Here is a 20,613-nt window from a genome sequence, read left to right on the forward strand (position 1 = left end):
TCTCTGAACGAGAGACTCGAATCTCTCAATAAGTGGTGTCTCGATAGACATGGTTAAAATTTTCTAAGTTCAACATATTTCAAAGATCCCAGTCTTTCTACGAGAGACTCGAGTCTCTCAATTTTTCAGTTTTATTCATTCAGTCTCTCTGTGAGAGACTCGAATCTCTGAATTAACAATTTTATCATTCGTGTGTCTCATACAGAGACTGTGAGAGATCTATAAAAACACCTAGGCGATAACTGAGAGACTGAAAAACTGTGAGAGACGCTCTCAGAGACGCTGAAAGACTCTAAAAGACTCTGAAAGATTGGAGAGAGACTGAAAATTTTTGTCTAAGGTGATTATGTGAGTAAAGTGAACCTGAAACTTATGTATACAAACAACAAATAATAAAAATAGTTTATTACAGTTACAATAGAAAGAAGGTCAAAAGAACGTTCCCTTAAAATTAACAATTAAAATTTGATCATTATCAGTCACGAGCGGTAAAATAAAAAGGAATTTTCGGGATTAGTAAAATTACTTTCTGAGATTTTCCACCGAACACAATCTAATGAAAATGATATTTTTATCAACACAAAAATATTTTTTTTTATTTTTGCGAATCAAGACGGTAATGTTTTACTGCATGATACAAATTTTATTTTGTCGCAAAAACCTTTCGGTAGGTACCACTTACTAAAATTATTATCATCCAATGTCACCCCTTTAACAGAAAATTCCCACACACCCCAATCTCAAATAAAATTATGTCGCCGATAATTTTCGTTGTAAATAACGTTCTTTACTTAACAACGGTAAGTATCATCAAGAAAAATTCCCTCTTTTTTTATTTGACAAACATCACCCACATATGTTTACATGTACCTAATATCTAACACGAAATTTAACAATCCAGTTATTTCCGATCACAGTCGATAGAGCGATACATAGATACTGTAGCACGTGAGACATTTCTGTATGTTTGTATACACGTTTGTCGACGATTAGAAGACGACAATCGTCCCACGCGCCAATAAAAATGACATTATTACCTATTTGTTCCTTACAATAGACAAAAAGCAGAATCGTTTATTTTATATGCCTGCCATGTATGAATCACGTCACGCGTAGCGTTTGTTCCAAGATTTAGAATTACGAAAAAGTTTCATTGTCAATATAAACTCATGAGACTCTATATTTATCTTCAACCGAAGGTGAAGGTTGATCATCATTTCAAGTTTACCTACAGCGGGAACATTTCAACAGAATTTCATATAAATTTTCTAGATAATTCACTTTTAGTAACTCTAAAAGGTGGAGCTTTACTTTATTTATGTGGGTCCTTCGTCGTATATCAAAATAAAGGTCTTGAATTCTACGTTCACTAAAAAAGAATGCGGAACGACTGACCGCACGACTCACNATGAGACTCTATATTTATCTTCAACCGAAGGTGAAGGTTGATCATCATTTCAAGTTTACCTACAGCGGGAACATTTCATTGGAACGCACAAAATTGAATTCAGACACGTTCAATATAAAAAATTGTTACCATCTTCTAATAGTTTCTACTGAAATTAAAATAATAATCGACAAGAATACTCCGAATCCACTTCAAACTCAGAAATGAAACAGTAATAAATAATAATAATTATTGGGTTCGATTCCTGGCAGGGGTCTGATAACCGCAATAGTTTTTTCACATTAATTTGAAGTACTTCATCATCACCATAAGGTCGTCTGTTGGACACGCACTTCCCCTCTTTTCTATCCTGAGGTTAATCTTCGCATTTTCCCAAAACTAGAACAATCCACATCCTTAACTATTTGCGAACAGTAATCTAATCTAGGTCTACTTTTACTCCTCTTAAATCCTGTTTCTGACACTAAAATGGCTCTGACTAGACCTTCATGTCGAAGAAGGTGTCCTACCAACTTATCGCGCCTATTTCTTATTGACTTCCATAGAGTCCTCTGTTCTCCTATTCTTTCTAATACCTTCATTCATAACCATTTGCGAACAGTAATCTAATCTAAGTCTACCTCTACTCCTCTTAACTCCTGTTTCTGCCACTAAAATGGCTCTGACTAGACCTTCATGTCGAAGAAGGTGTCCTACCAACTTATCGCGCCTATTTCTTATTGACTTCCATAGAATCCTCTGTTCTCTTATTCTTTCTAATACCTTCATGCATAACCATCCATTTCTAATACCTTCATTTCTAACCTTCTGTATCCACGGCATCCTCACCATTTGCCGGTTACACCACATTTCGAACACTCCTAACCTTTTCTATTCCGCCGAGCTCCCTGTCCATGTTTCGCATCCGTACAGCGTCGCACTCCAAACATATACCTTTAACAATCTTTTTCGAATTTCTAAATTAACCGTTTGCAAGCATAGATATGACTTCTTCTTTGAAGGCGACTCGACCCTGCGCTATCCTCTGATTTATATCCTACTACTCCTTCCATACTGACTTATCTGACTTCCTAGATACCTAAAGTCAGCCATTTCTTCTAATTTTTCGTCTCCTATTTTCGTATTTGCTTCTTCCCTACTTTTTCTTCCCTTGCATACCAATAATTATGTTTTACTTTTATTTATTTTCAAACAATACTATTTTGTCAATATCTCTTCCATGTTATTTAAGGCTGTCTCAAACTCCTTGCTAGATGCTAATACTGCTATACGTATTAAGTAGTTAAAATTTCTATTATGAAGAACCATACCAATTTTTTTATTAACTCCATTAGGAGAAATTGTCTAGGACAAAATCAAAGCCGTTGATGGCTTTTAGCAAGCTTTTAGTCTTAAAACAAAAACCCCTGTCTTCTGTATCCTCGTCCTTTAGCAGGTTTCTGCGTTGAGAAAACTCTGCGGTAATTACGGTCTACCCATTCACGGCACTAATTAGAAACTTTATTAGAACAGATTTAATCACACGTTTAGGCCCAAAATGTTAAATTAAATAGTTACAAGGTTGTATTAATAAAAGATAACGACAACGGAGTTTATAAGACAGTTTCTGTCTACAGGTACGGCATAAATTTTGTTACCTTTACCTATAAAAAGTAACGTTCATTGGGCACCTAAAAAAAGTTTATGGAAGAAACGGTCGAGATGTCTTACATTACCTACATATAAGATCCTTTCGATGTACAATAAAACTACGTGAGCGAAATAGCTGAAGTTGAACAGTCGGAAAATGTCGGTTTGAAGTCTCACAAGAGAAAAAAGTCGATAATTGAATGGTTGAACCGGAATGCGGTTCGATGAATTATGAATGAAGCTGTGCTACTCATTCGACAAAAATGCGGTTAGATATAAAAGTTTTCAGTTAGAACAAAACCAGCAGTTATTATAAAAGAATATTGTGACTGACTCACTACTCAACCGATAATAAATAAATGCAAAAAATATCAGTACGACAATTCTAGTAAAGCTGCCCGAGATAAAAATGTTCAGTCTCTCAGAGTCTCTGAAACTCTGAAAGCGAGACTCGAGTCTCCGTCTCTCATCGAGTCTCTCTGATGTCGCTGAGAGAGACTGTCAAAAAAACTGTTTAGCGTCTCTGAACGAGAGACTCGAGTCGCTTATAGAGAGATCCTCATTTCGTATACAGTCTCTGAACGAGAGACTCGAATCTCTCAATAACTGGTGTCTCAATAGACATGGTTAAAATTTTCTAAGTTCAACATATTTCAAAGATCCCAGTCTTTCTACGAGAGACTCGAGTCTCTCAATTTTTCAGTTTTATTCATTCAGTCTCTCTGTGAGAGACTCGAATCTCTGAATTAACAATTTTATCATTCGTGTGTCTCATACAGAGACTGTGAGAGATCTATAAAAACACCTAGGCGATAACTGAGAGACTGAAAAACTGTGAGAGACGCTCTCAGAGACGCTGAAAGACTCTAAAAGACTCTGAAAGATTGGAGAGAGACTGAAAATTTTTGTCTAAGGTGATTATGTGAGTAAAGTGAACCTGAACTTATGTATACAAACAACAAATAATAAAAATAGTTTATTACAGTTACAACAGAAAGAAGGTCAAAAGAACGTTACCTAAAAATTAACAATTAAAATTTGATCATTATCAATCACGAGCGGTAAAACAAAAAGAAATTTTCGGCATTAGTAAAATTACTTTCTGGGATTTTCCACAGAACACAATCTAATGAAAATGACAATAATCATCCGAGCTAAACTTGACAGACGTTTCATAAGGGCTGTTACTTACATCTTCAGGGGTGTAGAGTCTGAGATTGTTCAAGTCGGGTATCAGCAGACAGTCGAAGAGAAAACATTGAGAAAGCAGTCAGCAACCTGGTTCTCTACACCTCTGTAGATGTCAGCTGCAGTCGCTGACGAAACGTCAGGTAGTAATTCAGCCTTTTTAAACCAAGGCCCTCAAGCCCGTAAGATTACCACTATCATAAGATTATTATCTTAAAGATGATGGTTGCACGCGAATACTTCCTATTCTGAGCCTATATTAGTATTTTCTTAAAACTAAAAAAACACTTTTAGATATTTCATTCTCACCTGTTACTAATGCTGGTGGGCGGACAGTCCCTGTGGACTATGCTGGATGATAGGGCGGAACAGACTCTTCAGTCTCCTTTTAAGAATCGTGGAAATGAGAGGCTGATGATTGGGATAAGAAAGATGAGATGGGTAAAATGAAGACAGAAGAGAGTGAATTTATATAAGTGATCCAAGTAAACCGCAGAAATACTTGAACCAGGGTAGCCTGACTCGCAATCGATCCGAAGTCCTCCCGAATACTAAGCAATGGTCTAAACCTTTAGGTCATGCCGCTAGATCCTAAAAGACTAAAGCATCCCACATCTAATATAAGTCTTCCTCAGCCCCTCTGTACTCCTGTTTCTGGTTCTAGTATGTCTCTTACTATATCCCTTCATGCCTTTCACCCTCCTTTTCTTTATTGACTTCCACAGTACGATTGCTTTCCTACTTTTTCGAATACCTTCATAATTTTAAATTTTTCTATACAAGGTATTTTTATCATCCTCCTTTAACACATTTCTTACTTTTTTCCTCCATGCAGCAATATTGACCCTAACATCTCCTTTAACCACGTTACATGCCTACCAATGTTCTTATTTTATTTTTGTTCACATTTGATCTTTATTCTTGTGTCAATATTGGCTGTATTGACTGTCCTTTTCCCATTCTAGAATGATAATGTGTTGATATATCTTCCGCAAATCTAAACATGTTAATATTCAACCGAAAAGCAGCAAACGAACTGTCCCTTTCAACTTGTAAGAATTGTGACCTTGAAGAAATCTGCGCGAAGATAGACAGAATACACACTAGGCGTGAGCAAGACAGAAATAGTTGGAACAAGCTTGAACGAGCAGAGCTCTCGATGGGCGGTCTTAGGAGATCGGCTAGAACTGTACAGTACTAGACGAAAATGTTTAGCAATTTCCTAAAATAAAAATGTATATAAATTAACAATAGAAAACAAAGCAAAAGTTTTATAGGTGTGTAGAGCGTTACGTTAATTCACTTGTTATTATTTTTGACTAAATATGCTTTTAAATAAAGCATATTTTTAAATTTTAACGAGGCAGTTTAAATAATTTTACAAATGGTACTGTACACTTCTGTCTAGTTCTTGCTCGATGATCGGTGGAGAAATGAGCTCGGCAGATAAATATAATTGAATTTTGAATTATGCTACGGCGCATCCTATTAAAGGGAAGGTGCATATCTCTAACTTTTTGAAGCGAACAGTATAGTTTTACAAGGAAAAATATTATTATTTAATGGTCTGTTGACAAACCGTTTGTCTAACCCAATTTCGGTAACTATCATATTTTGAAAACAACTTCATTGAAAACCAATTATCGTCTGTCAAGTCGTAACTGATGAGTCACTATAGCAACGAAAACAAATCACTAATGTGCCTAAGTAGTGTCAATAAGGAAATGTGCTACGATACGAACAGCATACGGTTGAATAGGATCACTTTGTACCTACTCAATTAACTAAATTTCGTCTCTTTCATCTGTTGTCAATGTTTAACGCAATGCCTGGGCACCTAATTGTCAATTAAATTTTATAAATCGAGCATAGAATTAATAAGGAAACGGAGTGGCAGGTAAAAAGCAGGTTCTCGTTAAAAACAGTACAATCGTAACGATAAATAACATTTAGGTATTCAGGTTAATCTACTTTTTAGCATTTTTTTCAAAAGTCGTTTAATGAGATATGTTAGGTACACGAGGATGACTTATACTTACTGGCATTCTGTATAAACCAATAGAAGAACAAATTAATTCGAAATGGTCTGTATTCTGTCGAAACTGCCAGATGCGGATCGCGATTTCGATCTTTTTGGATCTCATCAGCGCGTATTCGATTTCAACAAGTAGATATCCACAAGTGGACCTTGTTGGAGCATACGTAATCCTGAAATGTAGCATCGTGCTACAGATGGCGTTTACTGCGCCATTTGTAGTATTTTCTAAAACGCACTGTTAAGACAGCAGGTAAAAGTTGTTTTGTGTTCTGTCGGAGCTGCCTGCGACGCGTTGATGAGATCCAAAAAGATCGAAATCGCGATCCGCGTCTGGCAGTTTTGACAGAACACAGACCATTTCGAATTAATTTATTCCATTAAGCTAACGTGCCTATCACGTTGAGGTTGGCTACGTCGGGATTCGTTTTCAACAAGTAGATATCCACACAAGTGGACCTTGTTGGAGCATACATAATCCTAAAATGTAGCATCGTGCTACAGATGGCGTTTACTGCGCCGTTTGTAGTATTTTCTAAAACGCACTGTTAAGACAGGAGGTAAAAGTTGGTCTGTGTTCTGTCGGAGCTGCCTGCGACGCGCTGATGAGATCCAAAAAGATCGAAATCGCGATCCACGTCTGGCAGTTTTGGTAGATTACAGACCATTTCGAATTAATTTATTCTATTAAGCTAACGTGCTTATCACGTTGAGGTTGGCTACGCCGGGATTCGTTTTCAGCAAGTAGATATCCACACAAATGGACCTTGTTGGAGCATACGTAATCCTAAAATGTAGCATCGCGCTACAGAAGGCGTTTACGGCGCCATTTGTAGTATTTTCCAAATAGAAGGACCTTTCAAGTTTTGTAACTTGACGACAAAAATAAAAAAGAAAAAGATTTGGTCACATATGAATAGAGAGAGAGAGGATTACTTTTCTCTCAGTCTTATTGGATTAGGTTGCGTGAGTATTTAATTTTTCACCTTCGCCCTTTACGCCTTCACCTACTCAAAGCACTTTTTTAGTGTTGTATTTTACAAGGTTATGCGTATCACATTCACCAATTTCTAATTATCCGAACAGAAATCCTTGCTGTCATCTACGTACATTCCAACTCATTTAAATACTAAACCTTAAAAGCTTAAGTAATTAAGGAAAATTATGTTAATTCCGAATTTTGTAAGCGCAAAATTAGTACCTGCCTACTAGATTTTCTATTAGGAACTATACAATAGGTAGTTTTAATCGCAATCGTAAGTAAAGTTTGTACTTAATGACTTTTCTCTTCAAACTGTTTCAAAGTACGTGTCTGCACAGTTCCTTTAGAAAAGCTCTTTTACAGTTTAACATAACTTTTGAAGGACATACTTAAGCAATAATATAATATTTAAGTCTCTAACAATTCTCTTGCAACTTTTGGATCAAAATTAGTAATTTCGAAACTTCAAATGGAATCTCGAATACAATTAAGGTAAACTATATCTAAATCTTTAACAAACACACACAACAAGAACGTGTTTACCATAGGTATATATAATATTCATGTAATGTTATATCTTTTAAATAGATGGACTCATTTACTTTAAGGAATTGGAAGATTTAAGAGCTATCACTCATAATGTAGGTATTCGATATTGTTTTGTGCTTTTCTATTCATTTACAAATTGATGGCGCTTTCATAAGTTCGGGCAGTGTCTTTACTGCATCCGCATTGTAATCTCAATATCCCTCAGAAATCTAATCTAGTCCGCGTAATAAATTCATGTAGGTGGAAAAATATTAATTAAAAAAAGCGTGAAATTAATTACCTTAGAAGAAAGAGCTAAGAAACCAGATACTTAAGTTCAGATAAAATACACAGGATATTTTTGAAATTACTAGCAAGCCTGTAGGAGATAATCATCATTAAGGTCATCAGTCTATTTGTGAACAGTAATCTAATCTAGGTCTACCTCTACTCCTCCTAACTCCTGTTTCTGCCTCTTATATGTCTCTGACTAGACCTTCATGCCAGGAAAGGTGTCCTACTAACCTATCTCGCCTATTTCTTATTGACTTCTATAGAGTCTTCTGTTCTCTTACTTTTTCTAATACCTCTTCATTTCTAACCTTTTCTATCCACAGTACCCTCATCACTCGCCTGTAACACCACATTTTCTTTTCCGCCGCGCCCACCGTCCATGTTTCTCACCCGTACAGCGCCGCGCTCCAAACATACACCCTTAACAATCTTTCTCGAATTTCTAAATTAACCGTTCGCGAGCATAGAAGTGACTTCTTTTTATTGAAGGCGACTCGACCCTGCGCTATCCTCTGCTTTATATCCCTACTACTCCTTCCGTCCTGACTAATAAATGAGACAATAGAGTGCTATATTAAAACAATAAAATTAAGTAGATGTTTAATAGTCCGAATTAGCTACTTCGGCCCTGGTAGGATCACGCAGGAAAACACGATTATGCAACGTCGCAAGCATCCGTGTATTACGAGTATTTCTTTCGTATTTTGTGTTCTCAATACCATAAATACTTTAAACACCATTGCATATTATCACTAATGTACAAAGTAGTTGTTTAAATAATTGTAACGTAGTAATAAGCTGATGATATTTTCTTTATTGGTCGTTCGACAACCGGCACCGTTTACATTTTTCATCGATGTAGTTGTTTAGTTGTTATCACAATTTCTCTATACGTTACCAATTCACGCCCAGGAGCGGCTTCGGATTCCAACTTCGTCTGGTTTTCTTACAAATTCTTTTAACATGCAATTTCCTATTGAATCTTAATAACATAACAGGTTAAAATAACTTTCTTCTTTGACAACTGTACGCCACCTTGAGAGACGTTATTGAGCAAGGTTGTTAAGAATTGTCGTGCTACTTTCCCAGTTGTTTTCCACTTTTGCTGATACCATTGCTGACTTCTTCTAGCGTGACCTCTGCCCACTTGCGGGTTGATTGCAGTTCTTTAAGCAGTGCCCTTGGATATGTGTAACACGATTTCTAGTAATTAACTATATCTGATAATAAATTCTTTTTTGCTAGTTATTGTTTTCTTATCGACTGTTCTCGCTAGGTATTTCGGCAACTCTGCTAGTAAACAAACACAGGGATTTAATAATTCATACTTGTATGTGTGTAAAATCACTGAATGTTGATGACAAAGTGACTTGTGAAGAGCTTTAAAAACAATTACGTCTACTGTCTATAGAAACGTGCCCAGGTATACGTATATGTACGAGTACATAGACATAAACATTAAAATTTCTAAGGGTAGATATTTACTGGAACGTATACGCATCCCTAAATCCATTATTTTGCAAAGCACCACCTCACCTTTTAACTTGATTGCTTGTTCAAGTTTCTTACGCCTTGTAAATACCTTGAATTATATTTAATTTTACAAAAATTTTATATAAAGTTCAAAACTTTGTGCTAAATTTCTGATCTGAGTTGTACCTGAGTAGTACCTAATTAAGCCGCGAAACAATGGTTTTTAGTGTGTTTTGTTCAGAATTCTGTGTCTAGTCACTTACGTGAATTGAAGAACATAGAAAAGCAGAGTAAAATATAAAATTCACGAATATAGCCAGTTACAAAAGCACATTTAGTCCTGTCATAGTCAATCTTTTCATGGAATACTTTGAGAAAAAAGCTATCGAGATTTCGGAGTACAAACCAATTGCTTGGTTCTGATACGTGGATAACACCTTCGTAACTAGGAGACACAGAACAGAAAAGCTCAACCAATTCTTCCCACACCTAAACAAACAACACACCAGCATCCAGTTCACCATGGAGACTGAGGAGGACCAACAGTTAACATTCTTGAACATACTAGTGAGGAAACGAGACAACAAATTTCAGGTCTTATTCAACGACTACCCAAGTCAAAAGTATATGACATCATCAGGCCCTGACTAAAAGAGACAGAAGGATCTACGAACCGGAAAATCTCCAGGCTGAACTAGAACATTTAAAGACCGTCTTCGAGGCGAATAGTTACAAAAACTGGGAAATCGAGAGATCATTGAACGGATTAAAGGCAACAGAGATCAACGAAGGATGCACTACCTCTCTAGCATATCTACCATATGTCACGGACCGAATTGGCAGCTAAGGACAAAAGGGACTCTCTTATTACCTCAGGAGTCTACCGCATCCACTGTTCCTGCAGAAAGATCTAAATAGGAACCACTAAAACCTCGATAGGAACGAGGCTGCCGACTAGGACACATTGAAAAGTCCGCTATGGCTGAACATCCAAAATCCAAAAACATCTAAAGAAATTCAACAAGAAGGAGGAGAACGTCAGCCTCAAGCAAATCTGGAATCCCATTCCCAGGAACATCCAAACGGTACCGACCGGCATGCAAATGGAAGAAGTTCGCCACTCGTGCTAGTAAAACGTTAGGACGCACGATGTCCTTTAGACCCAAACCACAATAGCATCAGTTCACCTACTGGCCACAAAAACATTTACCAATTCATCACACCTTACAACTTATAGACCAAAGAGCTACTGTAAAAGTGGACCAAACATGGGGCACACAAGGTCTGTTTTGAATTTCTGCGGGTTACGTATATTCGATTTTCGATTTTTTTGTGGAATTATGTTGATACTCATTTCTCTCACTTATACCGACATATTCGGCCATGTTGAATGTTCTGTTAATTTTTGAAAGCTACTTTGCTAGCACGTGTTTTGGCTCGTCTTCAATTTTTACTTATTCCAACAAAATGGATCAAAAACTTAGCATCAAATTTTATGTGAACGCATTCCGAATGTTGACTGTGGCATATGTTCAAGCTATCTTGTATCGAAGCAACGTTTATCGGTGACACAAAATGTTCTCAGAGGGCAGAGAGAATGTGAACGACGAAGAGCGTGCCGGACGCCCGAGCATTGATGAAATGGAGAAAATAGTATTGGCCATTCGTCGAATCACCGTTAGAGAAGTTGCTGAGGACCTAAACATATCGATTGGCTCCTGCCATTCGATTTTTACCAAAGATTTGGGCATGAGACAGGTCGCCGCGAAAATCGTACCAAAATTGCTCAATTAACATTGCTATGGGGCTGCTGGACTCGGTCCGCGACAACCCAAATATGTTCGAGAGGGTCATAACTGGTGACGAATCATAGATTTATGATTATCATGTGAAAACCAAAGCTTAATCATCCCAATGGAAGCTGCCGCCCGGGCCAAGACCGAAAAAGGCGCGCCAAGTTAGGTCGAAAGTGAAGGTTTTGTTACAGTTTTCTTCGATTTCAGGGGCGTGGTGCATCGTAAGTTCTTGCCACGGGGTAGAACGGTCAGTAAGGATTATTACCTACAAGTTATGCGCAATTTGCGCGAAGCAATTCGCCAGAAACGCCCAGATTTGTTGAAGAACAAATTTGACTTTTGAACCAAAACGCCCCTGCTCACTTATCGTTAATGCTGCAAGAAATTTTGCTCAAAAATAACACACTAATAATGCCGCAGTTACAGTATTCCCCAAATATGGCCCCCTATTACATTTTCTTCTTCTCGAAACTGAAAAGGACGATGAAAAGACGACGCTACGCTACGATTGACGAGGTAAAGACGGCATCGAAGGAGGAGCTGAACAAAATCACAAAAGGTACTTCGAGGATTTGAAAAAACTTTGACAAAAGTGTATAATATATGGTGGGAATTACTTTGAAGGGGACAAATGGATATTCATGAATAAATAAATTATTTTTTAAAAAACACAAAATTCACGATAATTTTTGTTTAAGTTTCTAGGATATGAGCAATTCAACTTGTGATATAATGTGAAGTGGTAACATATCAAAAAATACACAGCCCCTCAAAAAAACTGAATGCTCATGGGTTAATAACAGACCATTTACGATTCTCTCAGTTCTTTTCAAAGCAGAATATGTATGTAATATAATAACGATAATAATATATTCCCAGTACAGTTTTTGACGTGACAACGTCTTATAATTCGATGGAGCCGGCTGCACGCACGAAAAAACATGACTCATGCGGCGTTACCTCGCTCTGAGGCGTTCCATTTAAGCCTTGAAGTGCAAGCGAGAGCGCGGAACCAGCGACAAAGAGGCACAATCGGCCTCCGCGTTCGACAGCGTTCGACATCTGTCTCTCTCCTACTTGAGTGAGCGATGCGTCCGCGTGGACAGCTGCTATACAATAATACATTTCCATTTACCTCCTTCTCTATATCCATACAAAATATCTATCAAACAAATAAAATTAAAATTTTCTTTTGAAAAATGAAACCATTCCATCAGTATTTACTTATGACGTTGTCACGTTCAACTATCGTCAGTAAACCGACTTTACAGACAACAGATTTTTTTTTTACATACCTACGAAAACCTTAGAAAAGTGGATGAAAACTTACTTCAATCGCTCATATCATAAAATTCAAACAAATGCTCACAAAGAAATATTGTATTCAGCATGCTCTTTTTATTATAATAAGCAAAACAGACGTAATAATTAGTAACGGCAGATTGCTTGACCTTTTCAAAATAGAAACCTATAAATACCGAGAAAATTATACTCAGAAAGATCCAACCCCTTGGAGTCAAGTCATCACAGGCGAACAAGATGCTGACAGTAAAGGACAACGAAATACCTGGAAATGCTAAATTAGTTTGACTACTGCAGAAAAAGTTGGGAAAAGCTCAGACCCAGAAGGAAACACTTGGAAATTTTCAGAAAAATTTGTTGACGTCAAACTTGACAATAACTGTTTCCGACAGCCATTGTCATTCTCAAGAGTCAATAAGGTTTTTGAAGTTATAAAAAAGTATAAACATAGTCTGTGCTATCAACATTCGAACTGACGTCGTCAGACTTTGTTTAACAAAGTTTGGAATACTTCAATCTTACCCAGGGCTGTGTCTACAAAAATTTTCACACCCGGGGCAAAACTCGATTTAGTAATCTCCCTTTCCTACCCGAGAAACTAAAATATATCTGAAGCTAATTTAAATAAGTATTGATTAATTTCCTGATTGCAGCCATTTCGTCATTGTGGATAAATATATATATATATATTTCTACTTTTCTCGACGGTTAAAGAAAAGGAATGTTGGAAACAAGTAGGTATTTCAAATTTGAAAAGAAATATGCTTTGTATGAATGAGTACTTTTTACGTATCTAAATCTTTTCAGAAACGTTAGAGCATTTGAAAATGATTTCCTTTGTAAAGACGAACGCAACACCAGCGGCGTTAAACTTTAATTTATAGAAGCACTTGCAAATATTTCGAAGAAAATGTTTGTTAAAAAAATCCAGTTTACGTTGTCAGAACCTTTATTGTTCTAGTTAAAACATTTAATTTAATGTCTGGCGCCTTCACCGAATTCTGAGTAATACTTGAATAAAATTATATAGACCTACGATTTTCTTTTCTGTTATCATTTCTGGCCATCTAAATTTATTTTATTTTTAGGGTTCGTATTAGAGCGCTATTGTTGTGGCAAGGCTGTCCATTCATGTATTCGTCTGTAGTAACAGGAGACTTACAACTTCTAAAGCAAATAACATGAAAATATTATTTAATGTTACAAAAACTTTATTTGAAAGGGAGGGCAAAAAAAATAATTCTATTTATGGTTGTAGGGTAAAACTCCCTGACAAGTGTTAGTACACTTGATGACTACAATTTACTCCTCATTTCGAACCCTTAGGGGTAAAAATGTGTAAAATCCATTCGTAAGACACCTGTAACTCTCCTTAAAGCTTCTATCCTCAATGGCTTAGACAATGCGTTAAAAACCCTGCTGATTGATACCGCAGGGAGAAACATTTTTTAAGGGTAGAAATGAAAAATCCTTAAGCACTTGCTTTGAAGAGTGTTTGTACTAATTTTAAAGAAGAATACGATCTTTCACAGAAACACTTACTTTCAATTTCAATCACATAGGAGTTAATTTTGGGTAAATCCTATCTTAGTTCACTTCTACCACCCTCTAGTAAACACGTACTTCAAATATCCTATTCGTAATGCGGTGGTTAAAATATCTGCAGCCTAGCACCCCATATCACGAAACTGTCTTTAGGGGTAGCTTAAAAATCTCCAAATACGTATTTTATTATTTCTCTTGAAGAGCATTTATAACAAGTTAAAAGTAGATACTCCCAGTAAGTAAGATAAAATATAAAGACAGGAGACGAAAAATTAGAAGAAGTGGCTGATTTTAGGTATCTAGGAAGTCAGACAAGTCAGGACGGAAGGAGTGATAGGCAATAAAGCATCGGATAGCTCAGAGTCAAGTCGCCTTCAATAAAAAAAGTCACTTCTGTGCTCTCGAACGTTTAATTTAGGTGTTCGGAAAAGATTCTTAAAGGTGTATGTTTGGAGCGCGGCTATGTACGGATGCGAAACATGAACGTTGGGCGCGACGGAAAAGAGAAGGTTAGAAGCGTTCGAAATTTTGTGTTACAGGCGAATGATGAGGATACCGTGCATAGAGAAGGTTAGAAATGAAGAGATATTAGAAAGAATAGGAGAATAGAAGACTCTATTTCAGTCAATAAGAAATAGGCGAAATAGGTTGGTAGGTCGCCTTCTCAGGCATGAAAGTCTAATCAGAGACATATTAGAGGCAAAACAGTTAATAGAAGCAGAGATAGGCCTAGATTAGATTACTGTTCGCAGATAGTTAAAGATGTGAGTTGTTCTAGTTTTGGGGAAATGCGAAGATAAGCTCAGAGTAGGAAAAAGTGGACGTGCGTGTCCAACCATTCTTAGGACAGACGACCTTATGATGAAGATTATCATCGGTGGTTGATGCTACGGGTTGTCTCTCAGTCAGTGTCGGAAATGTGGTTACTATTATTTTGTAGATACTTACTTAATAAACCACAAGAAATAAATATAGTTTACCATGGTGTATAATTGAAAAATAGTTACATGGGATTTATCAGAAATATTTGCTAGATGTTTAAAATGGGGTTCTCCATAGCATGAAATCGAAACTCCCAGCACGTGAATCCATTTCGCAGTTGGCAGTTGACCATTTGGAGATAAACTTCACAGTTTCTGTTAAATTTTGTATTTTATTATTGAGCTGTTAAAGAAATGTTAGTTTTTTTGTACCATGTCATGGAATATTTTTCGTATTTACATAATTACTAAAACAAAAAAAATACAATGAAGCTTTTGTTGTTACGTAATTTGATATTCTGTAAGTGTTTTCGGAATTTTCCGACTCAGGTATTATCTTAATGGATTCAGCGTAACAATCATGTCTGTAGAATAACTTTAAACAAGCACGCCTAACACATTTTTTGAAAATTAATAATAACAAACGAGGAAAAAATATTCTTACGCCCACATAGGTAGACAAAAAATTTTAGATACTTTAAACCTCGCTCGAATGTTTCATTTTAACAGAGGGCAGCTTATTTTTCACTGAAATTTAGACGAGAATATCGGCTTGCAAACATGCAATAAAAACAAGTAAGTACCTAACAAAGAAGTCCTGTCAATATAGACTGAAAATATTACCTTTAATAGCAATGTTTGTTATCTAAAATCTCAGTTAAAATCAAGTAATATAGGCGTGTTTTTTTTCTGTTTGATTTTCATTGTTTATTTGCTTCCCTAAAAATTAATTACTTTCCAACATAAATGTGTAGGAATTTAAGTAATCAGAGCCAAAATGGGGTGGTGCTATACTTCATTTACTTTCTCTAGCGATGTGTCCGTTCCAATGTCTTGGATGCTCGCTAGCAAAATCGTCGGTAGGGAGAAAAATGCTCATTATACTCTCGATTCTTGTTCATTAAACATACTTTTTCATACAGTACCTGCCAAAAGTTTTGTTCAATCATGAATAGTAGTGCGAGTCGAAAACAAGTGTTAAAGCCTTTAATATGTCTTCAAATATAAATAAACATCTCGTTGATATTTTCAGTAGTAAATGGTACCAATAACAGCACATTTGAGCAATGCAATTGTAGTGTATAAAATGGTCAATTTTTCCGTGCAATACTGTACGGATTATACGCTTCTCACCGGTAAAGAGTTTGGCCGAGAGTTGTCTCCTTCCTTTTCTGGTCTACTACTGTTCTTTTCTACTTTGCGCCTGTCAAACTGAAGGTCACATGGCTACATAGTTGCAGTGGTTTTTACAAAATAAAGAGCAATTACCTCATTTTAGCTTTGATTACTTATATTTGCATAACGAGGGGAAGAACGGGAAATATAATAAAGGCTATAAGGTGTCGAATAATATATTTGAAGCAAACTGGATGCTGATAATCTGTCAACTGTGTAAGATGTTAATGTCTAAAATATGTAAATAACGGAAATTAAAAACAAAATCGTTGAAATCGTTTCAGAATGACGTTCGTTATGTCGAAATTACATACAGTCACGTTTATGTTGATTAATAAGGTGATAAAAACAAAGGAATTGTGTTTTTAATTTCCGTTATAATGGATTATCGCTAACACTGACGTAACTATATCATATGAGGCCCTTGTGGTAAATTTAACGGATGGGGCCACATCATGTAGTAGTTTCATTTATATAAGTCAGGAAGTAAAACATCTAGATATGTATACTTACCGATACTATTATAATTATTGGGTGCATTTTTGGTTAATTATCTAAATAAATTTTAATGTTAAGAGCGTAGGTATCATATTGAGAAAAAAATATTTCTAGCAAATACTCATTTCATTCTAGCGTAGCGCATGAACGTCTTTTAAAAATAGAAAGTGGGGATTCCCAGAAAATCACTAGCCCGCGCCATCAAAGAAGTGCCGCGGCGAAAAAATGAACTGAAACTGAGCTCTATCTTTTATTGTGAATGTGTTCAAATCTTAATAATTTATTTGTATAATTCGTGTTTATTCTTGAGTTAATAGATACGTAACACAAATTGATTAAATAGAAAATTAATATTTTTTATTTCAAGTTTCTTAATTATTACAATTAAATTTGTAATATCAACTAAAATACCTAGTAAATTTATTTTTGCTGGGATTTTATTTTACTAATTGTAATTTTTATTATTTTCGCTTACGAAGCAACAAGCTAGTGGGACAAATTGTAAATATCGCTTTAATATTTAGGTAAATTTTAGTTTTTCATTTTCTCCGTGCATAAAACGTCATTCGATTTTTGGAAAGAAGTTCTTTATCGTACCAACGTTACGTCGACAAGAAGGCAACCAATAAAAATCAGTTCCACCAGATTAATGTCTGTTTATTTTATATTTTTTTTTTATATTTCCCCAGAGATTTCCTCCTGGGAGGACCTACCAACTTAAACCCCTTTACCTCAGGCTATTAAGACCATTTGATTTTATCCTCTTCAGTCGATAGTAAAATCAACAACTACATAAAAAGATACACTAAACAAGTATCTCCTGTTACAGGACTGTTAACGAGATCTAGCCAAACTAGGTTCACAAAAACCGTCAAAACATTAATCAGTTCTTTCATGAAATTGATGATTCTTGGGTTTTGGTGGTTTATATCTTCACGTTTTACAAATTGCCAACGTGCAAATAATTTTTAAAATCTTGAACAAGAAAGTGAAGAAACTGGTAAACGAGTTTGATTGCATGTTACTAAAAGAATATTGCAGCTCTTCAATAGTATAATATCTACCCTGCCGCCGAAGAACATCATCATCTTAAGGTCGTCAGTCCTAAGACTGGTTGGACACGCACCACTACTCATTCCTACCGTGAGCTAATCTTCGCATTTCCCTAAAACTAGAACATCCCACATTCTTAACTATTTGCGAACATTAATCTAATTTAGGTCTACCTCTATCCCTCCTAACTCCCGTTTCTGCCTCTAATATGTCTTTCACTACACCTTCATGCCCGAGAAGGTGTCCTATCAATCTATCTCACCTATTTCTTATTGACTTCCATAGAGTCCTCTGTTCTCCTATTCTTTCTAATACCTTAATACCTCTTCATTTCTAATCTATCAAGTTCAGAAAGTAAAAACCCAGAGAACAAATTTTTCATCTTTATTCAAACTTTTAGATCGAAAGATACCATCATCTACATATTCGAAGAAGTTTTTACAACAAAACCTATATTTTTGCATAAAATTAAACTTTCTAACAAAATAAACAAACAAAAACGACATCGTCATAATATGCACGATTACTTACATCCATATAGACCCATCATCAGTTTTGCGAATCACGTTTACTACTTTAGGTAACGACTTATCGCACTTCAGAGATACATGAATAGCGTATAAAAGAGAATCCTTATAAAAAATGAAATTGAAAAGGTAATCTTTCGTAATATCGGAAACTGTCGTTAAGTTTATCGTGAAAATTTATACTTACTAAAAATGGTAAAAGATTAGTCTTCATACTGTGTGGTTTTTACCTTTGCCGTCGGTTCGGTAGCAACTTCCATGAGGAGGATGTTAAAATGCTTTCATAATAGCCAGTAAAAACGGTTTCTTTCCTGGGACGTGGATTTTCTGGTTCCGAAAATCAAGGAGGGACAGGTCTGTTAAAAATCGTATATGGGCATTAATAATTAATTACATTAATAATAATTCGAGAAAGACCGGCGACGGGGGAGAGAGGACAACGGCTGTATTACATGGATATAATGCGCGGAGAGCGGTGAGTCCGTTAGAGTCCCAGCGACGTGTGCCGTGCTCAGCTGTTGTTTTCTTGCCTCTGCTCTCCACGTGGCTGGGGATCATTGCCTTTATTTGCGGTCTGTGTAAAAACCAAATCATAATTTGCAGTAAACTTGTGAAAACGAAATGTGTACTGGGACACATAGTAGAAGTGAAACTTCAACGGACAAGTGGAAAAACAAATGGCAACGGACAAATGGAAAAACGTATCGCAATAAAATTTTTACTTTAAGTTTTACGGGCAAATTATTATGTCCAATTTGAAAACCTGCACACATTTCGTTTTTCTTACCAATGACTTCCATCATTCATAATGCCCTCCATTCTCCTACTCTTTCTAATACTTCCTCATTTCTAACCATTTCCATCCAAGGTAAATTAAATACGTAGGTACCATAAAAGTTTAACAGGTTTAATATTCACTGAAAGACCAGCGAAAAGGATCCCGTGCTGAATATTTTCTTTTAGTTCATGTTTTGAATCACAAATAACGCATAATATTGTTCGGCCTGCAGCTGATTTACATTTAAACGGGTCCCTCATTTCTGACATTAAGTTTAAAATCTCCATGTCACTTACATCTCAGATCCGTAAAGGACTGCGTATAAACTTGTTACACGGTTTTTATGGTTTTAATTCTGATTTTAAAAGGATTTGACCCTGCCTGTTTTGTCATCAGCCCATCAATTAAAACGTTTAAACTGGTAGTATTATGGCTTATTCAAAAAGAGGATTTTATGTCAAATATGAAAGAAAAACCTACGAAATGTCTCTATTGCTCTACAATCACCTTGTTGTCTTGTATTTGAAACAAAAGTTCACTCTTCTTTAAATAAGTCTTTTAAACTATTGCAATAAACCGTTCATTAGAAGTAGAGAATAACTGCACCTAGCATAGTCTTAGATTTAATCCAAAGGATCTGAGACACTTTTTAAATTTCTGTAAGGTTAAATTCAATGCATTAGCGAATTAATTGTTCGAATTGACTTTATCGACTACAAATAACTTTAAATTAATGACGAAAAATTGATGCTGCTCTCATTCCCTCGCCGAGAACTGAACCCGGCCCCCTAGTTTTACTCACCAGTACCCTAAGGGTACAGGTTATACAATCGTCGAATCAATGTACAATTATTATTAGTAATGAGGCACTTTTTGATTTTTTGTAGAGTTAAATTCAATGCAGTAGTGAATTAATTTTTTGAATTGACTTTACCCACAAGAAATAATCTCAAATTAATTAGGAAAACTTGATGCTGTTGTCACTCCTCCATCTGAAATCGAACCCCTGGTTCTATGCAACAGTATTTAGTTTAGAGTATTAGATTACCCATTAATTCAGGGTTATATGTAGTGAGTATAGTTAATTGAAAAAATTAATTCACTAATGCAACAACGTCTCGAAATCTTATCTACGAAGTTCGTTCACGTGATAATCCAACAAACAGAATAGCTCAAACCCCAACGCCAAAAAACACGACACTTTTGGTAACAAGGTTACCTTCTTCAGGGACTGAAGTGAACTGTTGTGAGCTATTCTGTTTGTTTTACAACAACCCTCGAAGTTTTTCCAATCTTCATATTTATGATATACCAAGTTGCTTGTTGTGAAAAGATTTTAGACAAAAACCTTAAAAAACTAGCTTACGCAAAAGTAGCAAACAATTATAATTAATATATATATCATATAAGTTTCAGTGGTT

General features: G+C 35.9%; 1 protein-coding gene across 1 annotated transcript in view; it reads left to right on the top strand.

Annotated features, from left to right (window-relative positions):
• Window positions 1–20,613, top strand: part of LOC108744071 (cardioacceleratory peptide receptor-like) — a 46,507-nt gene that overhangs the window by 12,504 nt on the left and 13,390 nt on the right. The gene's annotated exons all lie outside the window — the stretch shown is intronic.

This window comes from Agrilus planipennis, unplaced genomic scaffold, assembly GCF_000699045.2.
Source record: "Agrilus planipennis isolate EAB-ADULT unplaced genomic scaffold, Apla_2.0 scaffold18, whole genome shotgun sequence".
In the NCBI taxonomy this organism is placed as follows: Eukaryota; Metazoa; Arthropoda; class Insecta; order Coleoptera; family Buprestidae; genus Agrilus; species Agrilus planipennis.